At 46.2% G+C, this 27,268-nt stretch overlaps 1 long non-coding RNA gene across 1 annotated transcript in view; it reads right to left on the bottom strand.

Annotated features, from left to right (window-relative positions):
• LOC115091679 overlaps positions 1-22,032 on the bottom strand; it is a 77,746-nt gene extending 55,714 nt beyond the window's left edge. Inside the window, exon 1 of the long non-coding RNA XR_003856793.1 lies at positions 21,699-22,032. This is a non-coding gene — a long non-coding RNA (uncharacterized LOC115091679). The remainder of the gene's footprint in view (positions 1-21,698) is intronic.
• Between the last annotated feature and the right edge of the window lie 5,236 nt (positions 22,033-27,268).

Genomic DNA, 27,268 nt, shown 5'->3' with positions numbered 1-27,268 from the left:
CCTTTTCTGTGAAGCAATAATTTCTCATTTCGCTTCCAAATCTACCCCTTGGTGCTTCATGCTGTGACCTCTTGTGCTGCTGGATGATACCGTGTTTCCCCGATAGTAAGACACCCCTGATAGTAAGACGTAGTGGGAATTTTAGGGGGGTCAGCTAATGTAAGACATCCCCCGAAAGTAAGACGTAGTGTTCAAAAAAAAATAAAAATTTTTAAATACCTGTCGGAGGGCTGCGTGGGTCCAGGCGGCCGGCGGCGGGAGCCGGGTGGTCGCGTGTTAAATCTAGGCCGCGGGCGGGTGGGCGCTTGTTCCCGGGGGGGGGGGGGGCGGGTGGACGCGCGTTAGTTCGAGACGGCCGGCGGGCGGCGGGTGGTCGCGTGTTACATCTAGGCCGGGTCGCACAGGCAGTGAATGAATGCGCGCACAGGCCCACAGCGCCTGTGCGACCCCTGCGTGTTACATCTAGGCCGGCCCCCCCCGGCAGTGAATGAATGCGCGCACAGGCCCACAGCGCCTGTGCGACCCCTGCGATTCGGCGCTGGGGGCTGCCGGTGGGGGCTGCTTTCGGCGCTCAAGGCAGTCACATGCCGTGACGTCACAGCATGTGACTGCCTTGAGCGCCGAAAGCAGCCCCCACCGGCAGCCCCCAGCGCCGAATCGCAGGGGTCGCACAGGCGCTGTGGGCCTGTGCGCGCATTCATTCACTGCCGGGGGGGGCTGCCGAGGCAGCCCCCACCGGCAGTGAATGAATGCGCGCCTGTGCGACCCGGCCTAGATGTAACACGCGACCACCCGCCGCCCGCCGGCCGTCTCGAACTAACGCGCGTCCACCCGCCCCCCCCCCCCCCCCGGGAACAAGCGCCCACCCGCCCGCGGCCTAGATTTAACACGCGACCACCCGGCTCCCGCCGCCGGCCGCCTGGACCCACGCGGCCCTCCGACAGGTATTTAAAAAATTTTATTTTTTTTTGAACACTACGTCTTACTTTCGGGGGATGTCTTACAGGTTTTTTCCAATATAAGACATACCCTGAAAGTAAGACATAGTGGGACTTTTTGGGGTAAAAAGAAAGTAAGACGCTGTCTTACTTTCGGGGAAACACGGTATTTTCCTCTGAGAAAAGTTTGCTTCCTGTGCCTGATTTATATATTAATCATATCCCCTGTCTTATGTCCCATGAAGTACTACAGGGTAGGGGTGGCGATCCGCAACGTATTTTGTCCTATCCGTTAAATACTTGGGGAGGCAAAACGCATCGCGACTCCCCACATATTTAACTTATTATCAGTTTAATTCGGTGTGCCCTGCGGCGCGTGCTTTTCTTTGCCCCCATTAGCTAATAGCTACCTATGATTTTCACAAAATGGCAGCGCACATGCCCTACATTCTGGTATCCATGCCGACCTATCCGACCCTTTCCTATGAGTCACTGTGACTCACAGGAAAGGGTCGGACAGGTCGACATGGATACCAGAATGCAGCGTATCCGCTCTCACATTTTCTGACATGCACTGAATGCAGCCAGTAGCACGGTCATTCAGTGCTCTCTGTCGATTTTACTGATGAGCCAGCAGTATATAAACATCAGCACGAGGAGCCACGCACTTATTTCCAGCGATGCTGTGGGGAGGTGGGCTGGGTGTAAGAGAAGGCTGCACTGAGAGATAGGCTAGTTAAGCTAGTTAAGGAAAGAAAAAGCTAATTATTCTTTGTTTTGCTGCAGTGGCAGGGCAGCTAGTCCTGTTTCTTTCAAGCTGTTTATTTTGGTGATCTCTGAGATGAGAAGCTGTGCTAGGTCAGCTAGCATTGACCACCATTTAGGGTGTTGGGCTGGCTTGGAGAGATATATTATTTTCAATTTCATCCATTTTTCTGGAGTGACAAAAATTCCAGCTTTTTTAAACTGATTTTTTTTAATTCAAATTACTTAGTCTCTCTGTGCACTGGGCTTCACTGGGCAGTTTAACAGACTGAACCTTATTGGGTGGGTCTGTGCAGTCAAGTGCCCAGGGAATCTACCTCTTTTGTGCTTACAAGCAAGCAGCTTCTGTGTGCACGCCACACACATTAGTGCACAGTCAGGCACCGTGACAGTGGGCAGAGGGTAGTTTTAACAGACTGAACCTAACTATTGGGTGGGTCTGTGCAGTCAAGTGCCCATGGAGTCTGCCTCTTTTGTGCTTACAAGAAAGCAGCATCTCTGTGTACACACCACACACATTAGTGCACAGCCAGGCACCGTGACAGTGGGCAGTGGGTAGTTTTAACAAACTGATCCTAACTATTGGGTGGGTCTGTGCAGTCAAGTGCCCAGGGAGTCTGCCTCTTTTGTGCTTACAAGCAAGCAGCGTCTCTGTGTACACGCCACACACATTAGTGCACAGTCAGGCACCATGACAGTGGGCAAAGGGTAGTTTTAACAGACTGAACCTAACTATTGGGTGGGTCTGTGCAGTCAAGTGCCCATGGAGTCTGCCTCTTTTGTGCTTACAAGAAAGCAGCATCTCTGTGTACACGCCACACACATTAGTGCACAGCCAGGCACCGTGACAGTGGGCAGTGGGTAGTTTTAACAGGCTGAACCTAACTATTGGGTGGGTCTGTGCAGTCAAGTGCCCAGGGAGTCTGCCTCTTTTGTGCTTACAAGCAAGCAGCTTCTGTATGCACGCCACAAACATTAGTGCACAACCAGGCACCATGAGAGTGGGCAGTGGGTAGTTTTAACAGACTGAAACTATTGGGTGGGTCTGTGCAGTCAAGTGCCCAGGGAGTCTGCCTCTTTTGTGCTTACAAGCAAGCAGCTTCTGTGTGCACGCCACACACATTAGTGCACACCCAGGCACCGTGACAGTGGGCAGTGGGTAGTTTTAACAAACTGATCCTAACTATTGGGTGGGTCTGTGCAGTCAAATGCCCAGGGAGTCTGCCTCTTTTGTGCTTACAAGCAAGCAGCGTCTCTGTGTACACGCCACACACATTAGTGCACAGTCAGGCACCGTGACAGTGGGCAGAGGGTAGTTTTAACAAACTGATCCTAACTATTGGGTGGGTCTGTGCAGTCAAGTGCCCAGGGAGTCTGCCTCTTTTGTGCTTACAAGAAAGCAGCATCTCTGTGTACACACCACACACATTAGTGCACAGCCAGGCACCATGACAGTGGGCAGTGGGTAGTTTTAACAGGCTGAACCTAACTATTGGGTGGGTCTGTGCAGTCAAGTGCCCAGGGAGTCTGCCTCTTTTGTGCTTACAAGCAAGCAGCTTCTGTATGCACGCCACAAACATTAGTGCACAGCCAGGCACCATGAGAGTGGGCAGTGGGTAGTTTTAACAGACTGAACCTATTGGGTGGGTCTGTGCAGTCAAGTGCCCAGGGAGTCTTGCCTCTTTTGTGCTTACAAGCAAGCAGCTTCTGTGTGCACGCCACACACATTAGTGCACAGCCAGGCACCGTGACAGTGGGCAGTGGGTAGTTTTAACAGACTGAACCTAACTATTGGGTGGGTCTGTGCAGTCAAGTGCCCAGGGAATCTTGCCTCTTTTGTGCTTACAAGCAAGCAGCTTCTGTGTGCACGCCACACACATTAGTGCACAGCCAGGCACCGTGACAGTGGGCAGTGGGTAGTTTTAACAGACTGAACCTAACTATTAGGTGGGTCTGTGCAGTCAAGTGCCCAGGGAGTCTTGCCTCTTTTGTGCTTACAAGCAAGCAGCTTCTGTGTGCACGCCACACACATTAGTGCACAGCCAGGCACCGTGACAGTGGGCAGTGGGTAGTTTTAACAGACTGAACCTAACTATTGGGTGGGTGTGTGCAGTCAAGTGCCCAGGGAGTCTGCCTCTTTTGTGCTTACAAGCAAGCAGCGTCTCTGTGTACACACCACACACATTAGTGCACAGTCAGGCACCGTGACAGTGGGAAGTGGGTAGTTTTAACAAACTGAACCTAACTATTGGGTGGGTCTGTGCAGTCAAGTGCCCAGGGAGTTTGCCTCTTTTGTGCTTACAAGCAAGCAGCTTCTGTGTGCATGCCACACACAGTAGTGCACAGCCAGGCACCGTGACAGTGGGCAGTGGGTAGTTTTAACAGGCTGAACTTAACTATTGGGTGGGTCTGTGCAGTCAAGTGCCCAGGGAGTCTGCCTCTTTTGTGCTTACAAGCAAGCAGCTTCTGTATGCACACCACAAACATTAGTGCACAGCCAGGCACCATGAGAGTGGGCAGTGGGTAGTTTTAACAGACTGAACCTATTGGGTGGGTCTGTGCAGTCAAGTGCCCAGGGAGTCTGCCTCTTTTGTCCTTACAAGCAAGCAGCTTCTGTATGCACGCCACAAACATTAGTGCACAGCCAGGCACCATGAGAGTGGGCAGTGGGTAGTTTTAACAGACTGAACCTATTTGTTGGGTCTGTGCAGTCAAGTGCCCATGGAGTCTGCCTCTTTTGTGCTTACAAGCAAGCAGCGTCTCTGTGTATACACCACATACATTAGTGCAGAGCCAGGCACCGTGAACCTAACTATTTGGTGGGTCTGTGCAGTCAAGTGCCCAGGGAGTCTGCCTCTTTTGTGCTTACAAGCAAGCCGCTTCTGTGTGCACGCCACACACATTAGTGCACAGCCAGGCACCATGACAGTGGGCAGTGGGTAGTTTTAACAGACTGAACCTAACTATTGGGTGGGTCTGTGCAGTCAAGTGCCCAGGGAGTCTGCCTCTTTTGTGCTTACAAGCAAGCAGCATCTCTGTGTACACGCCACACACATTAGTGCACAGCCAGGCACCGTGACAGTGGGCAGTGTTACTACTTAGTGACATTAAATCCATAATGTCAGGGAAAGAGAGATGTAGTCGAGTGATTGGGACTGGCAGAGGAGGCACCTCAAAAGACACTAGTGCAACACCACCAGTACAGCTAAAAAGGCAACTGTCGCAATCTAAACTCTTTGTAGCGGATGGCAGTTCCATGCCAAAAAAAATGAAATCTGGCCATGATGCATTGCCATCGCCACCATTTGTTTCTGGCCCTGTAGTTTTGGAGGTGAGGGAAGGGGAGGCAGAGTCATGCCAGACAAAATGTAGACACCCAAAAGCAGCAGGGGGATAGAAGTCTCAACTAACACTTAGCGTTGACAAGGTAGCACAGTCACTGTTTGCTTCTGATTCAGATGAAGAATCTTCTTGTGTGGGATTCTCATCAGAAACGGAAGAAGTAATAGCTGACGAATCTTCGGTAGAATCAGTCCTGTCTTAGCCTCCCCAAATATGCAGCAGGGGAGAGATGAAAGTGATAAGGAGGAGGAGGAAGAGCAGTCAGCACAGGCAAAGAGGGTGACTGAGGACCCCCTTGGCATTGCTTCTCAGGGTGCACCCACTACCTCAGCTCCAGTGCCAGCATCCACCCCCAAGGTGTTAGAGAGGGGAGGATCACGAAAGACATCTGAAATCTGGAGAGACTTTAAAGTGACGGAAGACCCACTTTATGCTCGGTGTAATTACTGTACCAGGGATATTAGCAGAGGCAAGCAAATGGGACATCTATCTAATTTTGGCATGAACCATCATATGAAGAGGCAACACCCAACAAGATTACTGCCATCTGGGGATGGTGGCAGTACCAGTCGGGGGGACCTTTTCCAACCAGTGTGCAGTGGTAGGAAAGCAGCAGAGTCAGCCCATGCCCTCATCCCCTTCTAGCAGTCAGGTGGCAGGCCAGCAACCCCCTGACATGTGGCAGAAGCGACAATCCACCATGGAGGAAATGGGGTGGAGTGCGGTAAGGCTATCCCGGGGTAGGAGGCAGGCAGCCTCAAAAGTTGTAACCAGGACCATTGAGGAAATGATTGCCCTTGATGACCAGCCCTTGCAGTTAGTGGTAAATGTGTGTTTCAAGCATTTTTTGAAGGTCATACTTCCAAATTACAAAATCCCCTCCAGAACCACATTTAGTAGAAAGGTCATCTCCAGCCTGTACAAGCAGTGTCGCAGTTCCATGCAAGCACTGCTAGCTAAGGCAGAGGGAAGAGTGCATTTCACCTGCGATATCTGGACCGCCATGAATGCTGCACACTCTTACCTCTCTCTGACAGCACACTGGTGGGACATGGCTGAGGCAGGGACAGCCAGCAGCTCTATTACTGAAGAAGTATCAGGGTGGAGGTGGGTTTTACTGCACACCCACCTGACGGACCAGGCCCATACCGCAGCCAATATTCTAGCATGCATCAGGCAGATGCTGGAGGGCTGGCAACTACACCAGCAAGACAGGAAAATGCAGGCAGGGTTCTTTGTCACAGACAATGGTGCAAACATGGTTAAGGCAATAACCGATGGGCGCTTTAAGAATATCCGATGTTTTGCACACACTCTGCACCTGGTAGTGAAGTCAGCTCTGGGCTTGGAGTCCAATGACAAAGAGAATGAATACCTGCATAGGTTAATACAGAAGTGCAGGAACATAGCAGCACACTTCCACTGAAGTGTCAAGGCGGGGCAGGTTCTCTGACAAAAGCAGACTGATTTGGATATGCCTCACAAGCGTCTCATTTAAGACATTGCCACCCGGTGGAATTCCACCTTTATGATGCTGGAGAGGTTACTGGAGCTGCAGACACCCCTTCATGAACTTTCTGGTACAATGGACATAGGTGTGCAGAATCCCCTAGGGCATCATGATTGGTTAGTCATGATTCAGCTGGTAAAAATCCTGCAGCCCTTCAAGGATGTCACGGAGGAGCTGAGTTCCAGAAGTGCCACCTTGGCTGACATCATCCCTATAGTTAATTTCCTGGATGAACATTTGGAGGCCTTTAAACGGGAAGAGGGAATGACAGTTGAGGTGCTGCCGTGTCTGGATGTTTTGCAGCAGCAGGTGAAAGACAGATTAAGGCCTTTAACAGACGACCGCACATACATGCTCACTTCAGTCTGTGATCCCCATGTGAAAGGGAAACTCGCCCTACAGTCCAATTGTCTGTCATTTGTGAAGGAGCTGCTGTTAGCAAAAGTCCATGAACAGGAGCGCCATAGGCGGAGACAGATTAGGCTTGAAGCAGAGGTGGAAACAGCAGGCACTTCAGAGAGTTGTGCTGCTAGCCCAAGCAGGAGCAGCACTGTGTCAGCGACAGATAGTACCTCCTCCTCCACGTCAGAACGCCCAAGGCATGTTGCCCATAAAGATTCATCAATTGTGCAACGGGCGAGAGAGAAAGCAGCTGGCATGAGGGACTCTGAGCCCGCCCAAGCAATGGAGACACCAACACAGCTGTCAGTGACACGGTATCTCTCAGAGTCGATAGAGAATATGCAGACAGATCCGCTGGCATACTGGGCACACAAGTCCACTGTCTGGCCACACCTAGCCAAAGTGGCTCAGCAATATCTGTCATGTCCACCACCCAGTGTGCCCAGTGAACGTGTCTTTTCAATGACAGGGGATATCATGAGCCCTCACCGCTCAAGGCTGGCACCAGAGTTGATGGAAATGCTAGTGTTTTTGAAAGTAAACCTGCCTTTGCTTGGGTTTCCAAATTTTCCCTGTGAATGGCAAGATGAATAAAAGCAATTCAAAGCCTTGCAGCAGCTCCAACTGCCTCCTATGCTCCAGATAATATAAGCACTGCAGCACATGTTCCTGACCTCAAACGCTGTGCCTGACCATCCACTGCCCAGTCCGTACATCCCTACAAGGGCCTGACCTCAAACGCTGTGCCTGACCATCAACTGTCCAGGCCTTATGTTCCTACAAGTGTTTGACCTCCATTGCTCTGCCTGTCAGTCCAGGCCTTATGTCCCTAGGTGGGATTGACTTCTGTCCTTGACTGCTTTGCCTGTCAGTCCAGGCCTTATGTCCCTAGGTGGGATTGACTTCTGTCCTCGACTGCTTTGCCTGTCAGTCCAGGCCTTATGTTCCTACAAGTGTTTGACTTCGATTGCTCTGCCTGTCCGTTCAGGCCTTATGTCCCTAGGTGGGATTGACTTCTGTCCTCGACTGCGTTGCCTGTCAGTCCAGGCCTTATGTTCCTACAAGTGTTTGACCTCGATTGCTCTGCCTGTCAGTCCAGGCCTTATGTCCCTAGGTGGGATTGACTTCTGTCCTCGACTGCTTTGCCTGTCAGTCCAGGCCTTATGTCCCTAGGTGGGATTGACTTCTGTCCTCAACTGCTTTGCCTGTCAGTCCAAGCCTTATGTTCCTACAAGTGTTTGACCTCGCTTGCTCTGCCTGTCCGTCCAGGCCTTATGTCCAGTCCTAATGGCTGAACCCTCGTTGCAAATAAATAAAGGTAGGGGGGGATTTAGGTAGGGCTGGGGGGTGGGTTAGATAGGGGAAGGTGGGGGGGGAGTGGAAGGAAAGTTCCCTCCGAGGCCGCTCCAATTTCCGATTTCAGAGCGGCCTCGGAGGGAACAGGGAAAGCCATTGGGGCTCCCCTAGGGCTCGGTGCGTGCAAGGTGCACGTGTGCACCCCCTTGCATGCGCCGACCCTGGATTTTATAACATGCGCGTGGCTGCGCATGCATGTTATAAAATCGGGTGTACATTTGTTCGCACTGGATAGCGCGCACAAATGTACCCCGCGCGCGCAGGTTATAAAATCTGCCCCTATGGTTGTAGATGATTTCCTATTCTACTGAATTTCAAAATGAAACAAAAATGTATTTCTTCACATGGACATAACTTGTGCAATGATCTCTTTTAATACATTTTCCATAATAATAAATTATCTTAAAACATTGCAATCTACAATACTACAATATGTGTCAGATTCCAGTTCAGTTTTTGGAGTGGAGGAGTAGCCTAGTGGTTAGAGCAGCAGGGAAGCCAGGGTTTGAATCCCACTGTCGCTCCTTGTGACCTTGGGCAAGTCATTTTACCCTCTGCTGCCTCAGGTACAAAATAAAATCCCCTATGGGGATAGGGAAATACCTATAGTGCCTGAATGTAATCTAATTTGAAGTGCCAAAAAGCAGAATATAAAAATCCAAATTAATAAATTCAGGTGCTTTTCAGAGGGTGTTGGGTTGTAGCTTTGAAAACCAGTAAAAGATCATTTGTACAATGTCGTTATTTAATTAATAATGTGTGCTGAGGAAGTGGTATTTATACTGAAAAGACTTGTTCACCCCCACCCAACATTTGCACTCTTCTACTCTTTAAGTCACTTCAAACTGACAGCAAGTAGCATGTTCAGGCAGAGATATGTTCAATTATGTTTTTCTAGAGTAGTTTTCTCCTGAACTTTGGGCTTACGGCTAAACAGAAGTTTGCCTCAATTGGGGCTGTGGTGCTTAAGCCTCATTCACATTTGCCCCTCTTCACCCTCTCTTTGTGTAGCCCAACTACCACAGTAGCAATCCTCAGCCAGGAGCCATGTAACATGGTTTCCTGCAGTTCGTCTGAGCTAGACCAGCAGGTGTGACAGGAACTCCCTCCCAGGGGCAGTAGACATTGCCTCTCAAGCATCCCCAGCAGCAACTGAACCCAGGTTTCCTGTGCAGCTGGTCATAATTTTACATATGTAACACCATCCTGGTCCATCCTTCAGGTGACCAGGGCTTGCACTCAATGCCAGGGCTAAGCCCTTGTCTTTCTCTCTGTCTGCCCTGAATGCAAGTCCTCTCTTGGGGGAAGGATACATCTTCAAGGCCCAAGGCATTATGTATACTCTAGTGTCAGAGCTGCAGGATAGGATTCCAATATAAATATTACTGAATCACTTGTTAATAATAACTATTTGGCAATGTGTACATTTTCCTCTTGTCATTCACCTTACATAAATAATAATAATAAGTAAATGTCTTCAAATCTGTGCCCGTAGTCCCTTGAATTATTCCTTGGGATTCCCTCTGTTTCCTCCTGGACCTCTAGAGCTGTCCCTGGGCATTGTGAATAGCTCCCCTTTCCATACAAGATATCCACGTGCTTGATTAGACGTCTTTCTTCTTCTCTTCTCTTCATACCAGGTTGGCACCCCTTTTGTGTCTCCGCCAGGTGAGCACCAAATTGGTAACTTTTCTCCTTCAGTTCTCTACCCACTATGGTACCTGATGAGTATCTACTTCTTTTTCCAAGAAATACCAAGTAGGAAACTGAGTTTGATTGGCAGAGTGGCACAGGGGCGACTGAAAGGGCTCCAAAAGACCTCAGGAAAACCTCCAGTCATTAAACAAAACTCCTTGCTTCAAAAAATAAAATAATATCATGGTTTATCTTACAGGAGGTAAGGCCCTAGAAAAACTGAGGCTTTAGTCCAGCTATTAAGCGGCCTCTGCCCTTTCCCTTGCATGGGAAGGGTCGAATACAACTTCCCTTCACAACCAAAATTACAAGAGGTCAGAAGTACTCTATTTATCCTATATTATATCTTATTTAACAATTATTCTACATTGTCTCTTCCCTATTATCACTCGTCTAATTGTATTATAACTGTATATTTCCCTGTTATCATGGTTTGTTGACTACCTCCAAGTTCCCACACTCAATGTTCCATGTATTGCATTAATGTTCCTTGTAAACTGATATGATGTTCCCCACGAATACCGGTATATAAAAGCTCTTAAATAAATTAAATAAATAAATAAAATAAGTAGCTCACTAGCCATGAAGAATGAAATTAGTAACACATCTTTTACCCAAGGCTTAGGCTCCTGACCGAGGCTTTAGACCTGCAGATTGTATGTGGTGGGACAGGAGGTAAAAGGCTCACTGATATAAAATCTGGATTGGATCATTGCAGCAGCCTTCAATGGGGGGTGCTGTAGTAAACATAGTGCATTCCTCTAATCCAGTGATTCCCAACAGGTGTCAGGGCACACTGGTGCATCTCGAGGTCCTAGGAAGTGTGTCTCAGGGCCAACAGGAGGCTGCTTTCTCCTCCTTAGTCTGGGTGACTTCTCCTCTTTTTGGCCCAATGGGAAGCTGATTCCTTTTTCACCCAGATCACAGTGAGGCATTGCCAAACCTGCTTTTCTGGGCCCAATAGGATACCAATGTTATCTTCCCCTGATGACCTGGAAGTGATGCTGCTAATGCTCTCTTCATCCTGTAGGGGGTGGGCAGGTAGAGGTAGGAGATGCTAGGCAGGGTGAGGTTTTTATTTATTTATTTATTTGCTTTTATATACCGACATTCATTGGGATATATCACATCGGTTTACATGTTAACGTGGGGAAATATTTATTTATTTATTTATTGCATGCAATTTTTACATACCGTTACCCGGAACACAGGGTTCCATCTTTACGGTAGGACGAACGTGTCTTACTATTTTTACATGGAACGGAGGCAAATCAACAGTTAATACAATTACATTTTAACAGTGGTGAACATTGAAAAGAATTGATTCAAACAGTTCAATAGGGCAATAACTATAGTTGCATTGGGAGGTAGGCATCTCTAGTTATTTACATAGGGGAAATCTGTACATAGGAGGCATAGTGGGGCTTATTGAGGTACGCGGGCATGTCTAAAGGTTAAGTAGGATTGTGACAATTCCATTTTATTGTGAGGTTGGGATGGGAAGGTGGGGTGGGGTGGGGAGTTAGGCTTGAGGGCTGAAAGGTTTTTTTGGAATAGCCAGATTTTTTTTTAAAGTCTGGGTGGAAGTCTCCAATCTGAGTTGTTCAGGGAGTGTGTTCCATAAAGAAGGGCCAGCTATTGATATAGCACATTCTCTGGTTGCAGTGAGGTATGCTTGTTTTGTGGAGGGTATGTTTAGCAGGCCGTTGTTTTTAGATCTGAGGTTTCTTTGGGTGTGATGGTGGTGGAGGGTGTCTTTTAGCCATTCTGTGTTTTTATTGTATATTGATTTGTGTAGTAGGGTAAGGGCTTTGTATTGGATTCTGTGGAATATTGGGAGCCAGTGAAGGTCTTTGAGGATGGGTGTGATGTGGGTGGAGCGACTGCTGTTTGTTAGGGATCTGGCTGCTGCATTTTGGAGTAGTTGCAGGGGTTTGAGGGTGGATGAAGGGAGTCCAAGTAAAAGGGAGATGCAGTAGTCCAGTTTGGAGAATAAGAGGGATTGCAATACTGTCCTGTAGTCTTGATTGAAGAGGAGGGGTTTGATTTTCTTGAGGACTTGTAGCTTGAAGTAGCCGTCTTTTAATGTTGCGGTGATATGTTTTTTTAGGTTGAGCTCGGAGTCCAATGTAATGCCTAGGTCTTTTACTTCGGTAATGCATCGGCTGGGTGGTTGGGTGGGTGTGGAACCTGGATGTTCTTTGTGTGGTGCTTGTTTGTTATGTATTAGAGATGTGAATCGGAACCAGAATCGGATCCGATTTCAGTTCCGATTCACATCTCTATAGATGTGAATCGGAACCAGAATCGGATCCGATTTCAGTTCCGATTCACATAGTATTTCTGTTTTTGAGTGATTGAGTGTGAGGGAAAGCTGCGTGAGGAGGTTATTTATTTGGGCTGAGTAGGTTTACATAGCAGTAAGGTGTGTTGTAAGTTTTCTTTCATGGGGAGTGGTATCTGAACATCATCTGCGTAGATGAAGTAGTGGAGGTTTAGGCTGGAGAGGAGTTTGCAGAGGGGGAGCATGTATATATTGAATAGGGTGGAGGAAAGGGAGGAGCCTTGTGGTGGAAGAGAGAGCAAGAGTATGGGGGCTGTTGAGCAGGAAGGGGTTGCATGAACTTGTGGAGAAGGCCAATCATAGAAACACAGAAACATAGAAATGACGGCAGAAGAAGACCAAACGGCCCATCCAGTCTGCCCAGCAAGTTTCGCACTTTTTTTTTCTCATACTTATCTGTTACTCTTGGCTCTTAGTAACCTTTTGGTTCTATTTCCCTTCCACCCCCACTATAAATGTAGAGAGACAATGCTGGGGAGGAGCCGGCTGTCATGGTACATGTGCACACCATAGGAAAATGTGGGAGGGAGGTTCAGGAAGTCAAATTTAGGCTCTTAGGTAGAAAGCTTAAATCCAGAACCTCCAGGGTAGCATTCGCTGAAATGCTCCCTGTTCCACACGCAGGTCCCCAGAGACAAGCAGAGCTCCGGAGTCTCAATGTGGGGATGAGACGATGGTGCAAGGAAGAGGGATTCAGTTTTGTAAGGAACTGGGGAACCTTTTGGGGAATGGGGAGTCTCTTCCGAAGGGATGGCTGAAGAAGTTAGGAATGTTCAATTTGGAGAAGAGACGACTGAGGGGGGATATGATAGAAGTCTACAAAATAATGAAAGGACATGAACAAGTTAATGTAAATCAGTTATTTACTCTCTCAGATAATAGAAGGACCAGGGGGCGCTCGATGAAGTCAGCAAGTAGCTCATTTAAAAATATCAAAGAAAATTCTTTTTCACTCAGCACATAGTTAAGCTCTGGAATTCATTGTCAGAGGATGTGGTTAAAGCAGTTAGTGTAACTATGTTTAAAAAAGGTTTGGATACGTTCCTAGAGGAAAAATCCATAAACTGCTATTTTTTTTTTAACTGTATTGGGTTTTTTTCATAATAAGCAATAAACAATCAACAGTAGAATGATTTGTTATAACATTCGTTACTGAACATATAAAGAGAACATTACATCAAGATCTGGTAATGTACAACAGGTGCCAACTCTAGCCCTGAATGGGCTGGCAATGGTAAGGTAAATAACATCAGTGGATATAGTCATACCTACATATTCTACTGTTGTCCCTTGCTCTTCCCACGTATCGTCTCCCTACCCCACATCCCCCCCACCTACCTACCTCCCCCCCCCCCTTCCCCGCTTGGATGAATATTACATAGCATAAATACATATAGGGCTGTCTTTAACATAACGTCTAGGCCCTCGGTATCTTAGGTTGAAGATAGGTTAGAAATGGTTCCCAAATTTGTTCAGTGTCGAGCTGCTTAGAGGTATGTTGATGGTGATAAGCTTACATTTGATGTGTATAGAGCCTGAGGAACAGTTTGAACCAAAGGTCCCAGGTTGGAGCTGAGCCTTCTAACCACTTGGTAAGAATCACTTTCTTCCCCACTATAGCTGCTTTGTTCAGAAAAGCTCTTAGTGGTTTGTGTTTGTGACCCGAGAGTACTTCCCATCCCAAAACCCCAAACAGCCATAGTTTGGATGTCAGCGGGATTGTGCAATGCCAGATGCGCATGCAGAAGGAGTTAATCTCCAACCATAGTGTTTGAACAGCCGAGCACTCCCAGAAAACATGCGAATAGGTATCCAGAATAACCCCACATTTTTTACAAAAATAGGAATCACATAATTTTGATTTGAAGGCTTGGACAGGAGTTACAAACCCTTGACATAAAAATTTATATTGGGTCTCCCGCAGATCCTCATTAATGGAAATGTCTGGGATTGCTGAAAAACAGTTTAAGAAGTTGTCTTAGGCAAGACTGAAATCACTCCAGCTGGATCATTTTTGGTAGAGAAGCCGTAGGTGGTGCTCCCCAGTTGTCGGGGCCAATTCCTTATAGAAGGTGGAAATACTGGGCCTTTTATGCGCTCTAGTATTGAGAATTTTCTGCAGGCTTCAGTAATTAAGGTATTTTGCCAGTTAGGTACCCAAGATTGCATGAAGTGTCGAATCTGCAAGAAGGCATAAAAATCTGTATGTGGGATATGGAATTGCTGTTGAAGCTCTGTGAAGCTATATAATATCCCAGTCAGCAGAGTGATCAGTTGAGAGAGGAATTTTAAACCCTCTGCATGCCAACAGTGAAAAGGAGTGTCCTCAACCCCAGGAGGAAAATAAGCGTTATTGTGTATAAGTGACAAGGGTGTAATTCGCAGTGGTTGATGAATCCTTTTACATAGGGTTGCCCAGGTCTTCCTACATGTGGAGACTGATATTAGTCTTATGTTGTGATGGAACGTCAGCTATTTTCGCGTGTATCAAAAAATTTAAGGATGGCACTTCATACCACAGCTTTAGGACTGTGCTGGGGAGATAGAAAGAGGAACCAAAAATCCAGTCTCTGACGTAGTGCAGAGTGCAGGCTAGATTGTAAGTTCATATATTGGGGCATCCCACTCCACCTTGCTGTGTGGGGAGGTATAGCATTTTTAAGGGTATGCGAGCCCGTTTACCCCCCCCCCCCCCACACACACACACACACACAGGAAACTACGAAGTGGCTGTTCAAGATTGTGTATGTCTGGCGAGGAGAGACAAATCGGGAGCATTTGAAAGGCATAGAGCCACTTTGGCACAATTACCATTTGATAAAGACGCACTCGACCTCTCAAGGATAATGGCAATCCCCTACACTTGTTTAGGGTATCAATCGTATATTGCAGTTTCGGGTGGATATTTAGGTGATAAATGGAATCTAAATTGTTGGGTATTATAATCCCTAAGTACTTGAGAGCATCAGGTGCCCATTTTAATGGAAACATTCCTAACCAACCTGATCGTAGATTGTGTCCTACATCCATTGCTTCAGATTTGTCTCTGTTGATTTTAAGACCCACAAATATACCAAATCTCTCTTGCACTTGTAATAGGTGTCTTAAGGTGGTTTGTGGGTGGGTCAGGAACACCAAGACGTCATCGGCGAACGCCGCTACTTTAAAGGTCTGGCCCTGTTTTGCAAACCCATGAATATCTGAGTGAGCCATAATTTTGCGTAACAGGGGCCGATGGTAAGAATGTACAGGAGAGGAGACAATGGGCAGCCCTGGCGTACCCCCCTTTGAATATCCACTGGGTCTGACTGTGAGCCATTCGCCATAATTCGGGATTGTGGGTTAGTATACAGTAGGTGTAAATAGTTAACAAATTCTCCTGTCACTCCATAGCGCGATAGCGTGGAGAACATATACTGCCATGACACCCTGTCAAAGGCTTTCTCACTATCAAAACCTATGGCCAGCACAGACGTATTTTGCTGCTGGCATAGCTGTATCGCTGATAGTATTTTGACTATATGGCTGGTAGCAGAGCGACCCTTAATGAAGCCCACTTGTTGGTCTGCTATCAAGTGTGGGATAACCAACGCGAACCTGTCAGCCAATACTTTCGCCAATATCTTTAAGTCACTATTCAGCAGGGATATGGGCCTATGCGATTCTGGTTTTTGGGGATCCTTTCCGGTTTTGGCAAGACTATTATGTTTGCACTATTAAAGTCTGGTGGGAAGCTGTGTTTGGTTAGATCGTCTACATAAAAGTTGGTCAAGGGAGCCGTCAAATGGACTTTCAGCATCTTGTAGAAATCATATGAAAAACCATCGGGCCCTGGTGACTTTCCAGAAGCCATGTACTTATAACTTTTAGTACTTTGTAGGATTGAATAGGTCGATTAAGAAATTCTCTGAGAGGTAGACAAACTAGGAAGGCACAGGTCAGAAAAAATATCCTGTTCCTCAACCCCTGAGTGGGCCGGGTCGGCTGTATAAAGAGTGGAGTAAAAGTTGCAGAAAACTTCCCCAATGGATTTAATATCTGAGACTCTTTGGCCCTGTAATGTTGTCATAGCCTGTATCGTAGTCCGTGCTTTTGCCACCTGCACCAAGTTAGCCAAGGGTTTTCCCACTTTATTGCCATAGCGAAAAAAATTATGTTGGGCCACTTGTAAAGTGTTGCTGGCGCGGATGCGTAATGCCGTGTTGAGCCTATTGAGTAGGTGAAAGTAAGCCTTTCGATGATCTTCCGATGGGTTGGAGATGAGGGTCTTCCTTGCCTGTTTAGTTTGGCTATCTAAGTGGAGAATGTCCTTAGTGAGGCGTTTGTAGCGGGCGCTAGTAAAGCCAATTATTTCGCCACGTATAACAGCTTTACTCGACTCCCAAAACAACTGGGGATCTGTAGCATGTTGTGCATTGTTCTTTGTGTAGTCTAGCCACTTGTCTGTTAAAAACTTTTGAAACTCTTTATCCCCTTGCAGATTATATTGAAAACGCCACCATTTGGAGCCCACCAGTTTAGGTCCTAAGGATATGGACACTGAAATGGGGGAATGGTCTGATACTACTGGAGTCTCAATATCCGTCCGAGTCATTTTTGCAAAGGCTTCACTTGCGAATAGTATGTGGTTTATTCGAGAGAAGGATTGGTGGGGGATTGGAATAAAATGTATATTCCTGTTCTGTGGGATGCATTACTCGCCAGACATCAAGTACTCCTGTCTGTTCACAAAAACCTCCCGCACCTTCCCCATGTTTCCCAAAACGGGCTCCTTGTGAGGATCTATCTATCCATCACACAATTGAGGTCTCCCGCAATAAGTAAGAGGCCTTCTCTATGGGATAGTATTACCTCCACAAATTTTCGTAAGTACCTCTGTGGACTATCGGTAGGCATATATACATTGCCAATGGTAACCAACTGGCCTTTCCACCTCCCTATCACCAACACATAGCGTCCCTCAGGATCAGTGATAATACGTTCTAACACGAATTCCGTAGATTTGCTAATTAGTATAACCACTCCCGCTCTATGGTGGCATGACGCTGCGTAAAAGCAGTCCTGTACCCAGCCTCGTTTCAACTTTTGGCTTTCTACATTGGTTAGATGTGTTTCCTGCAGACAGGCAATGTCCCCATGCAACCGTTTTAAATGAGATAAAATTTTCTTTCGCTTAATAGGGGATCCCAAGCCAATTTAAGCATAAGTCTACAGTCATGAAAGCAACATTTCCTGTGAATACCCAAAAGAGGTCTGGGGTAGGGGGTCCCAGCTGCCCTCTGCCCCAGTTAGGAGTTGTAAATTCAAGATCCTCAGTAGTCAACCGCTGACGCCATGCACTTTGAATTTGTCTGACACGCACACCGCACACATATATTCCCCATCCACACAGCTCACCCCTCTCCCACCCTGTTGAATCACCCAAGCCTTGCCCCATCCCACCCTTGTAAACCCCATAGCCCTCATTCCCTTCCCCCTTCCCCCTTCCCCCTTCCCCCTGTCCCATTTCCCTCCTGCAGCACAAAGAATTAACACCAATCGAATACCCTAGGGTATACCCGATCAGGAGGGTCCGCTTAGGATGTCCGGGTGCCACGGACAACAGTAGATCGGAGCCAGTCCCCTGGTTTGGTCAGTGCCTGAGGAGTCGTTCAATGGTATCAGAGAACATTAGTCAAAGGTCCAAACTCTCTACATCACCTATGTAGGTCTCAGGCTTCTGCGACCAAGAGGAATCAGTCTCTCAAAATGTTCTTTGAGCAGAAGTATAGCTAGAGCCCACTCCGGCTGGGCTAGCTGCGCCCATGTCTGATGTAGACAGTTGTGGCATCAAGGTGATAACTGAGCTAATGCCCACTCCAGCTGGGCTAGCCTCGCCAAAGTTTCAAGTTGAGTGTTTTTGGAATCGAAACAGTGTCATATCAAGGAGCCGGTGTGTGCCCTGCCTTCAGGGTGCTCAGAAATGTTTGCGCTTCATCCGGAAGTTTAAAGATATGCGCTTTACCTTCACACCATACTTTTAGCGTTGCCGGGTAGAGGAGGGCAAATTTCAGCTGTTTTTCAAAGAGTTGTGAATAGATCGTGGAGAATTTTTTCCGCTGTTGTGAGACTTGGGCGGAGTAGTCTTGTGTGATCTGCACCCTGTGTCCTTTATATTTTACCTCTGGGTTATGATGATAATCCATCCAGATTTTCTGCTTGATAGCTGAATTTAGAATTTTCGCAATTGCGATACGAGGACGCATGTCCAAGTCGCTTCGGATCCCCAATCTGTGCGCCCTTTCAACTTTGAGGGTGCCCTGCAGGTCAGGGAGGCCCACTGCTGCCGGTAACCAGCCTTCTAAGAATTCACCAAGACCTTGATCATCCACTGCCTTGGGCAAACCCAGAAATCTTAAATTGTCCCGGCGTAGGCAATTTTCTAGGTCGTCCATTTTCTGTAAGCAGTCTTTGATGGCCGTTTCCTGCACACTGACCTTCTCAACATTGACCTTGAGCCCCTCCTCCAACCCGACTATTCTCCCTTCTAAAATATCAAGCCACGAGTGTAGCTCCGCTAGCGAGGATTTTACCTCTTCTAGCTGGTGAGTGATCCCGGCCAGTTTAACATCAAGTGTGGCGTCCAGCGTAGCTTTTAATGTTTCCACTGTGAGTGGTGTCGCCACCGTAGGACCCATGTCTCCCGGTCCCGCCGCCATTTTGGGATCCGCGGCCTTCGTTTTGTCTTTGTCTTTATCATGTTTTCCCCCTCTGGAGGCCATCGGCTGTGGGGATTTGTTAATGAAATGCGCAATCGACATGAGCTGTGCAGAAAATGAGTCGCCTCGCACCTGATCGCCAGTTCGGGGGGATGATGTCTGTAGATTTATGTCCGTGGCACCCGGAGCTCAGGGAGAACGCGGCCTCCCTAGCAGATCATCCCACGTGACTCCCCCATAAACTGTTATTATGGTAATTAAGAAGGAATAGTAGCTTGTGATTTATCTTTTGTTTGGGTACTTGCCAGGTACTTGTGACTTGGTTTGGCCACTGTTGGAAACAGGATACTGGGCTTGATGGACCCTTGGTCTGACCTGGTATGGTATATCTTATGTTCTTATGTTCTTATCCAGAGGAGAGACACATATCTATACCCAATTCATTTTATCCATAATTTCATACCAATGGATAAAATGGATTTTATTTTGACTTTTAACAGATCAGTAAACTTATAATAATTTGACACCCAGTGCCTTGTCCTGCCTGGTTTGTCCTAGCATCTCTCCCCTTGTGATGCTGCAGCTAAAAACAGACAGGGAATAACACTCCACTGCTGGGCCATGAGCAAGAGTTTCCCCCCATAAAAAGAATCCACCTCTGGGATAGAGAGTACAAGCCATGGGAGGAGCATTAGGTTTATTTGCCCTTGGGACTAGACAGCACGCTAAGGGTTACAGATGGTAGGGATGTGAGTGTGAGGGGATAATTGATAGGGAATAATTGGGAGAAGTGAAGGATGATGAGGGCATGGAAGAGGAGTGATGGGGTGCAAGAGCCATACTGTGTGAGTTTTGGAAAGGTGCATTTCTTGTCTTTGTATTTTGCTTAGTGTAGCAGGAAATGTATTTCTGTTTCTAGTTCTCCAGTTTTGCACTGTATGCAGAGTGCTTTTTTAGGATTTTCATTCCAGTTTTTATCTCCACATTTGTGATTTATGTTTTTCATTCTGTATTTGATGAAGATCGGTTCTGTGTGTGTGTGACCGAGGTTAGGTATTTCACTAGCATGTAGACATTTGTATCAGTCTTATTTGTTGATTTCTTTCAATAGGATATGCATTGGTCTGCTGCCTTTTTATAGGCAGGGCTATTGCTGTTTGAGCCCTTAGAGTTAGTGCTTCTATGGTATGGCACTTTTGCTACACGTGTGCTACTGCTGAGTGGGGATTTTTTCAAATTTTGTATTTTACAATGCACCTGGTAGTAGAGAGAGTTTGTGTTGCTGTTACTGAGATGACACCAGAATAAGAATATATTTTTGTATGGTGAATTGTATGGGAAATATTCTAGTTCTGCTCTGCACTCATTCTTGCGGTCTGGGGATTCCTGTGGATGCAGAATATATGTTTACATTTATCCCTGTGATGGTCATGTATTCTGTGTATCATGCATGTGAGCATCACCTATCAGGTGTATCCCAACAGAAAAAAGGTTGAGAACCGCTGCTCTAATCTACATTACACAGCATGACCTTGCTACTAGGCCAAGCTTATTAGTAGGGATCCCAATGGGGCTCTACACATAATTGAATAATTATTTGCCAGAGCCAGGAACTTTGGGATTCTTCCTATAAAATTACTTTTTCTTTCTAATTTTAATTGATCTCCCCCTCTCTCATGGTTCTCATAAGTCACCTCAAGTAAATTTCCTGCTCACCCATCCTGCTGGTACTAAATGCTTATTTCTTAGAAAGACAAAAATCTTTTTTCAATCTATGAGCAGTCTCAAGTCACAATAAACTTCCTAATCCATTAGTTGCAATTGGTAAAACCTTGCAAAAGGAAATTAGTGGTTAATGTATTCCTTATCCAGATGGTTGCCATTCATCTCAATTTTGAATGTCAATGTAAATTCTGAAATGAGTTGCTTACCAGTGACCCAATCTTGAAAATGGGAGCAAAAAACAAAGCTTCCAGGGAGGTCTTTTCAACAATTTAGATTACTTACCCCACTTACATAAGGTTATAAAATTCTATTTTATTTACTATAGACTTAAAATTGATCTACCAAGCCCAACTACTATGAAAAATAAAAACTGGCATCTAATTGTTACCTTTGAGGGTAGTCTCAGCAGAGAGCCCAAAGACTGCATTTCTAGAGACTGACTTACCCCCTCACTGTTAGACAGGGCCCTCCAGAACAAGGTTGAGGCACCTTGGTAGGGCCAAGTAAGAAAATCTGCATTTATACTGCCTGTGCTGTACCTATGGATAAATGGAGGAGTTTAGTTTTCAAGTGATGTCAATTCAGAACCTGTCATAAGTAATAAATTCACTGGTTCATCCTGTTGGTCAGCAGTGACAAGTGGCTGCAAACCAAGAGTCTTGCTTTGTGCTTGACCTTGAAAATATGTATGTATGTATTTATTTATTAATAAAATTTATAGTCCCCTGATTCACAAATATCAGAGGATTACAAATAACATTCATAATAAAACAGTAACAAAAACTTACATAGTGAAACAGTCTGATATGGACAAATTAAGATAATCTTATTTATCACAAAAAAGGAGGTTTGTAACTTTCACACAGTTGAAGTATCAAAAATCAAGAAAAACCATCTAATATTACAGTATGCAATATACTCACTCAAGAACACGGCATCAGAGTTTTTCTAAGGTCCCACTCAGATTTTCATCCATCTCCTCTTGCCGCACAATGGGTCCCAATTAGTATCAGCATGAGCATTCTACAATTTCATTCATTTGCCAGTTCTGGACTGCTAATTTCAATATCCTTTCTGTACCAAACTTTTATTAACATCCTTATTAAAATTTCAAAATATCTGATCATTAAAATCAAATAGTGCACTTTTCTCAAATAAAAAAATGTCCCAGGGTCCAATTTTCATTCAGCATTCTTGAAATGAATCACCGACGTGAGCTCATGTTTCGGCCGACATGGCCGCCTTTGTCAGGGATTAGCAACTCTAGAACAAAACAAACAGGTTAAAAACATTAGCAAAACCTCTTTATTATGCAAAACAAATCCTGTTCGTATGCAAATGATAGAGCATCATAGCTCAATTACTCAACAAAGGATCGAGGCCCCTTTGGTTGCACATTGCCGCACAGCCTTCGTTTACTGATTTCACCTTTGCTGTTTTAGAGATGGTTAAAGAGGGTATATTTGGAGGCAATCTGGATTCTTTATTGATCCGCAAGAAACAATGATAGATATACACTCTTGATACGGTCCAACAACATGGTCTTAATACGGAGACAGATTGGTGCATGTGTTAACATCTAAATTGAATGGCTTTGGCTTGATGGCATTTGGAGCCAAAAAATGAATTCATTTATATACATCTGTTTTTGACATTGAGATTGACATTGCTTTGACATTCACGCACGTTATGTCAGCCGTGAGATTTAAATTGTACTAACCCTTATATAAGCTGGTGCCCCATATTTGAGCTGGTTGCCATTTTGAAAGGGTCTAATGAGGAGGGTATAATGAGGAGGGTATAATGAGGAGAGGTATTCAATACATCTTGTGTGTGTTTTTTTGCATAATAAAGAAGTTTTGCTAATGTTTTTAACCTGTTTGTTTTGTTCTAGAGTTGGTAATCCCTGACAAAGGCAATCATATCTGCCAAAACATGAGCACATGTCGAGTGATAAAGTTTAAGAATGCTGAATGATAATGGGACCCTGGGACAGATTTTATTTGAGAAAAGTGCACTATTTGATTTTAATTATCAGATATTTTGAAATTTTGTTGAGGATATTAATAAAGATTTGGTAGAAAAAGGATATTGAAATTAGCTGTGCAGAATCGGCAAATGAAGGAAATTGTAAAGGGCTCATTTCTAATACTGCTTAGGGGTCCACTGTGTGGTGAGAGGCGGTGGAAAGGAATCTGAGTAGCACCTTAGAAAAACTTTGATGCAATATTCTTATTTATTATATACCAACATTTGATCTGAGATATCACATTGGTTTACATTCAGGTACTGTAGGTATTTCCCTTAATGCATGTGAAAACACCTTACCACATTTTGATAAATGAGGGGGTAAGTTTGTATCTGAGGCAATGGAGGGTAAAGTGACTTGCCCAAGGTCACAAGGACCTACAGTGGGACTTAAACGCTGGTCTCCTGGCTTGTAGGCCACTGCTCTAACCACTAGACTATTCCTCCTCCCCTGTTCCTGAGTGAGTATACTGCATAATAACTAGATGGTTTTTCTTAATTTTTGATACCTCAGTTGTATGAAAGTTACAAGCCTCCTCTTTTGTGATAAATAAGATTGACAGTCTTGCTTGTGTAGTTGACAAAATAATGACAGTATATGCAGTACAACAACAAACATTACAATATAAAAAGCTCAACAAGAAAAAGAATGTGTCCAAAGAATTATATGCCACATTCTTTTCCAGGTATTTTTTTTTTTGCACTTCACAATAGTGAGCTGTTATCAAGGGATATTGGAACAAAAATTCTACCTGGTTTTTAGAAATGTGAGGATAGAAGCAATTGTACAGCTTGTCAATTATTTTCATAGAGCAGTCTCCAGTAAAAGAATAGGTGTATTTTTATGTTAGCTAACAGTTACTAAAGGAAATTTAACTTTCTAAGAGTTTTTTCACCCATCAGATCAGTCATGGAGTAAGGCCACATTGGGTCCTTACCAAAGCAAGGTGTGTCTGGTAGAGAGGACATATTGGGCTTGTAAAGAGAACCAGTGTTCCAAGGCACCATCCATGGGAAGCTGTTAGGGGAAGCACCTGCTCCTTCCCAGCTAGCTCTGTTTACTGGAGAGGGGGTCAGGGAAAACAAACTTCCAACAACAATAATTTCTTCAGGGCTCTTTTCGATTTTAACTTGGCTGCAGAATTCTGCACTATGAATCAAAACACAACTAAGAAAGGATGACCCTGGTGCTCCTCAGCAATGTTATTGACACCATTATAGTTGAAATCGGTACTTTTTTATCTAGAAAATAGAAGTGCCGGTATTCATATGCAGGGTGCAGAGCCATCCTCGGTTGGGGGGGGAGGGAGCCATGGCAGGCAGCCCTACCCCCTGCAACTAGCCACAGAGCCTATGAAAAGGCAGCATTGCAAATATTCCACCAGTCCCTAGAACACCAAGACACCTCCTATCAGAAAAACAGAAAAAGCCAGACTGCTACAGATCCCTGCACAGAAACTACATTCTAGTAAAATACCTCATCTCGAGCACACACAGAGAATATGAACAGACCTTCACCATATACAGAATAAGTGGCCACAAATTATAAATAGAAATATGCAGACAAAAACTGAGCTGGAAGCCCCAAGAGGTCACTGTGCATGCAGTGCAATACTGGAGAAAAAGAAACAGAAATGCATTTCCTCCTGTTCCATGCAAAACGCATACACCAGAGATGTTGCTCATTCATTTTCCCAAAGCTGATATATTTGACTCTCTAACCTGAAAATAAGATTCTTTTTTTTTTCTACCTTTGTTATGTGGACATTTTCGGTCCTAACATAATAAATACCCCTCCCACCCCCACAACCTACAACAAAGACTTCAGTATTCTCCAAGAACAATACTGTTACCAGAGCTGTACACCACTGATCCAATGAAATCACAGTTTTCCACATGTCATGTGTAACCCCCTGGCGGGGTACATAAAATGATGAGGGGGGGGGGTGGTAGCTGTTGTGTGGGTCCTTCAGAGCAGGTCATGGAGATGGTGGAGGCAACACAACCCTCCTTTCATCTTTTGCTGTGTGGACAGGGAGGACATCCCCTAACTCCTCTCCACGATCTCTTATTTCATCCATAAGATCAGGCTGGCTCAATAATGGACACTGGCCCATTGTATCCAATTCCAAAAATCAACTGCACCTTTATTTTCTGGTATATCCAGCCAGCCAAGAACTATTTGCGTGGACGAGATAGTTTATCCTTTTGTGTTACAGAACATGACAGACGATCATGGGCTTCCATATCAATACAGGTCAAAACTGCAGCTGGCCATAAGAGCCAATCAAACCTTCTATCCACTGCTTTTTCTCTCCTTCAGCTGTAAGGGAGGGCTGGGCTTTTTTTCCTTTCAGGCACACCCCTATCAAAATTCTCATCCAATAGGCACCACAGATTTCCATGGCATTATATTACTTCTTCACTCTCCCCAGGGCACTGTTCACACCTCTCAATGTCATGGGCCGCTTAACCCAAATCTCCCCATTACCAGCCTTCTATGCCGCGGACACAGCACTAGCAAGAACATAATCAGGCAATACCTCACTGTGACTCACCCCACTCTTGAACACAGTTTCTTCCCCTCTTGGAGCCTCCTGCTCTGCATCTTTTGGGTAGTTCCTTGAGAGGAGGATAATACCACTCCAGCTACTGGCCTCTCCTCTTCCTCACTACACTAAAAGAGGAGGAAACCTCTCCTTTCCATCTGTGCTACGGTCCCCAGACCCCACACATCAAGAACATTGTAGGGCAATTTCCCAGTTGGGTAACTCGCCCACTCCTGCACTTCTCCTTTTGGCTTAATGATAGTTCCCCTGGGAGGAAAGAACCCACTCCTTGCTTCTCCCATACTTCTCTGCCCTGGTCCAACCATGATGGGAATGGACTCAGCTCTTCTTCTCATCCTCGGTACTCTCTCCTTGGATGGTCCCCGGGCCTCCCAGCCCACAGTCTGGGTACTCCAGCTGATCACATAACTGGAGGCCCCTAATCCCCTCCCTGTACTGGAGGAGGAAACCTTCCCTCTTTATACTGCTCACGCTTTAGAACCCACCAATAAGAGAACTCCGTACTTTTAAGGGAACAGATACACTTTTCCAGAAAGCACATTACACAAATGTATATCCTGACTCATACCCTTAAAATGCAATCCAGTGTTTATGTCAAGATACTACCTGATACCTATTTTACCCATATTCTAATAAGATGGAACATGATGAGAGCAGAGTCTCCCCCACCCCAAAATGTTTTGTACATTTCAATCCAGGAGAAAGAAACAGGGTCAACTCTGTATATTACTGTTATGCTCCTGCCCGCAAGAAGCGTGGGCAGGCTCTTACCTTCTCACAGACAGTCAGTCGGGCTGCTGACGCTGCTGCTTGCTTTCTCCCTAAATCAGCTGGGGCTGTCCCCGCAGCTGTTCCCATGCGGACGGCTTCTCTGTTCCTGCCTTCCCCCGACGTGCTGCTGCGATCCCGGGCCCTTCAGTCAGCAGGCCGTCTCTGCTGGTGCCTGCTACAGCCCAGGTCCTTGCCTGGCTGGGAAGCTGTCCCTGCCAGTGCCTGCAGCCTGCTACAGCTCTCTGCTCTGCCTGCAGTCTTACCTCTCCTCCTGGGGCTGTCTTCACGGCATAGAGCCGTTCCTGCAGTCAGCCCTTCTCCTGCTTCAGTCCTTGCAGCTCTCTGTTCTCTCTGCCGGTGCCTGCAGCCAGCCTTACCTCTCTCTGCTTCTTCCTGCTTCTGTCCTTGCAGCTGGGAGCTGCTCCACTGACCTACCTTCACCCAGCTCCAGCCCAGGGCTGCTCCACTGCTTCCCTGGCCTTCCACGTGGCTGAGGATGCCACCAGCTTCCAGCTCTTCTCTCCAGCTCCCTAGGGCGCGAGCGCGCGTCTCTCCGCTCCTCTTCAAGGGCCAGCCAGGTGTGGCCCCTGCTGACCCCTCCCTGGGCGTTGTCCACCTCAGCCCTACTAAAGGGCTCAGCTTTCAGTCTGTCTTTGCCTTTGCAAGGAGTTGGTCACTCCTGAGATCCTTCGCTCCAGGAAGTCGTCCGTGTTCCAGCACTTCTGCAAGGCCCTGTGTTTCTTGTTACCTGTCGGAGCTCCTCGTCCAGTCCTGATGTCTGCCTGCCATTCCAGTCCCAAGGTCTGTCTCTTGATCCAGTACTTGTGTTCCAGTCCTGATGTTCCTGCTGTTCCAGATATCCATGTTCCAGCCCTGAGGTGTGTCTCCTGTTCCAGTATCCGTGTTCCAGTCCCGATGTTACCTGCTGTTCCAGATGTCCTTGTTCCAGCCCTGAGGTCTGTCTTAATCCTTGTTCCTGATCCTGATGCTTTAACCTGCCTTGAAGCTGCCAAGAGTGCAGCGTATCCTTGCCTCGAAGCTGCCAGGAGTGCAGCGTATCCTTGCCTCGAAGCTGCCAGGAGTGCAGCGTATCCTTGCCTCGAAGCTGCCAGGAGTGCAGCGTT

The sequence above is a fragment of the Rhinatrema bivittatum genome, chromosome 5 (genome assembly GCF_901001135.1).
Source record: "Rhinatrema bivittatum chromosome 5, aRhiBiv1.1, whole genome shotgun sequence".
NCBI classification, from domain to species: Eukaryota; Metazoa; Chordata; class Amphibia; order Gymnophiona; family Rhinatrematidae; genus Rhinatrema; species Rhinatrema bivittatum.
This window is presented reverse-complemented; position numbering and strand designations above follow the sequence as displayed.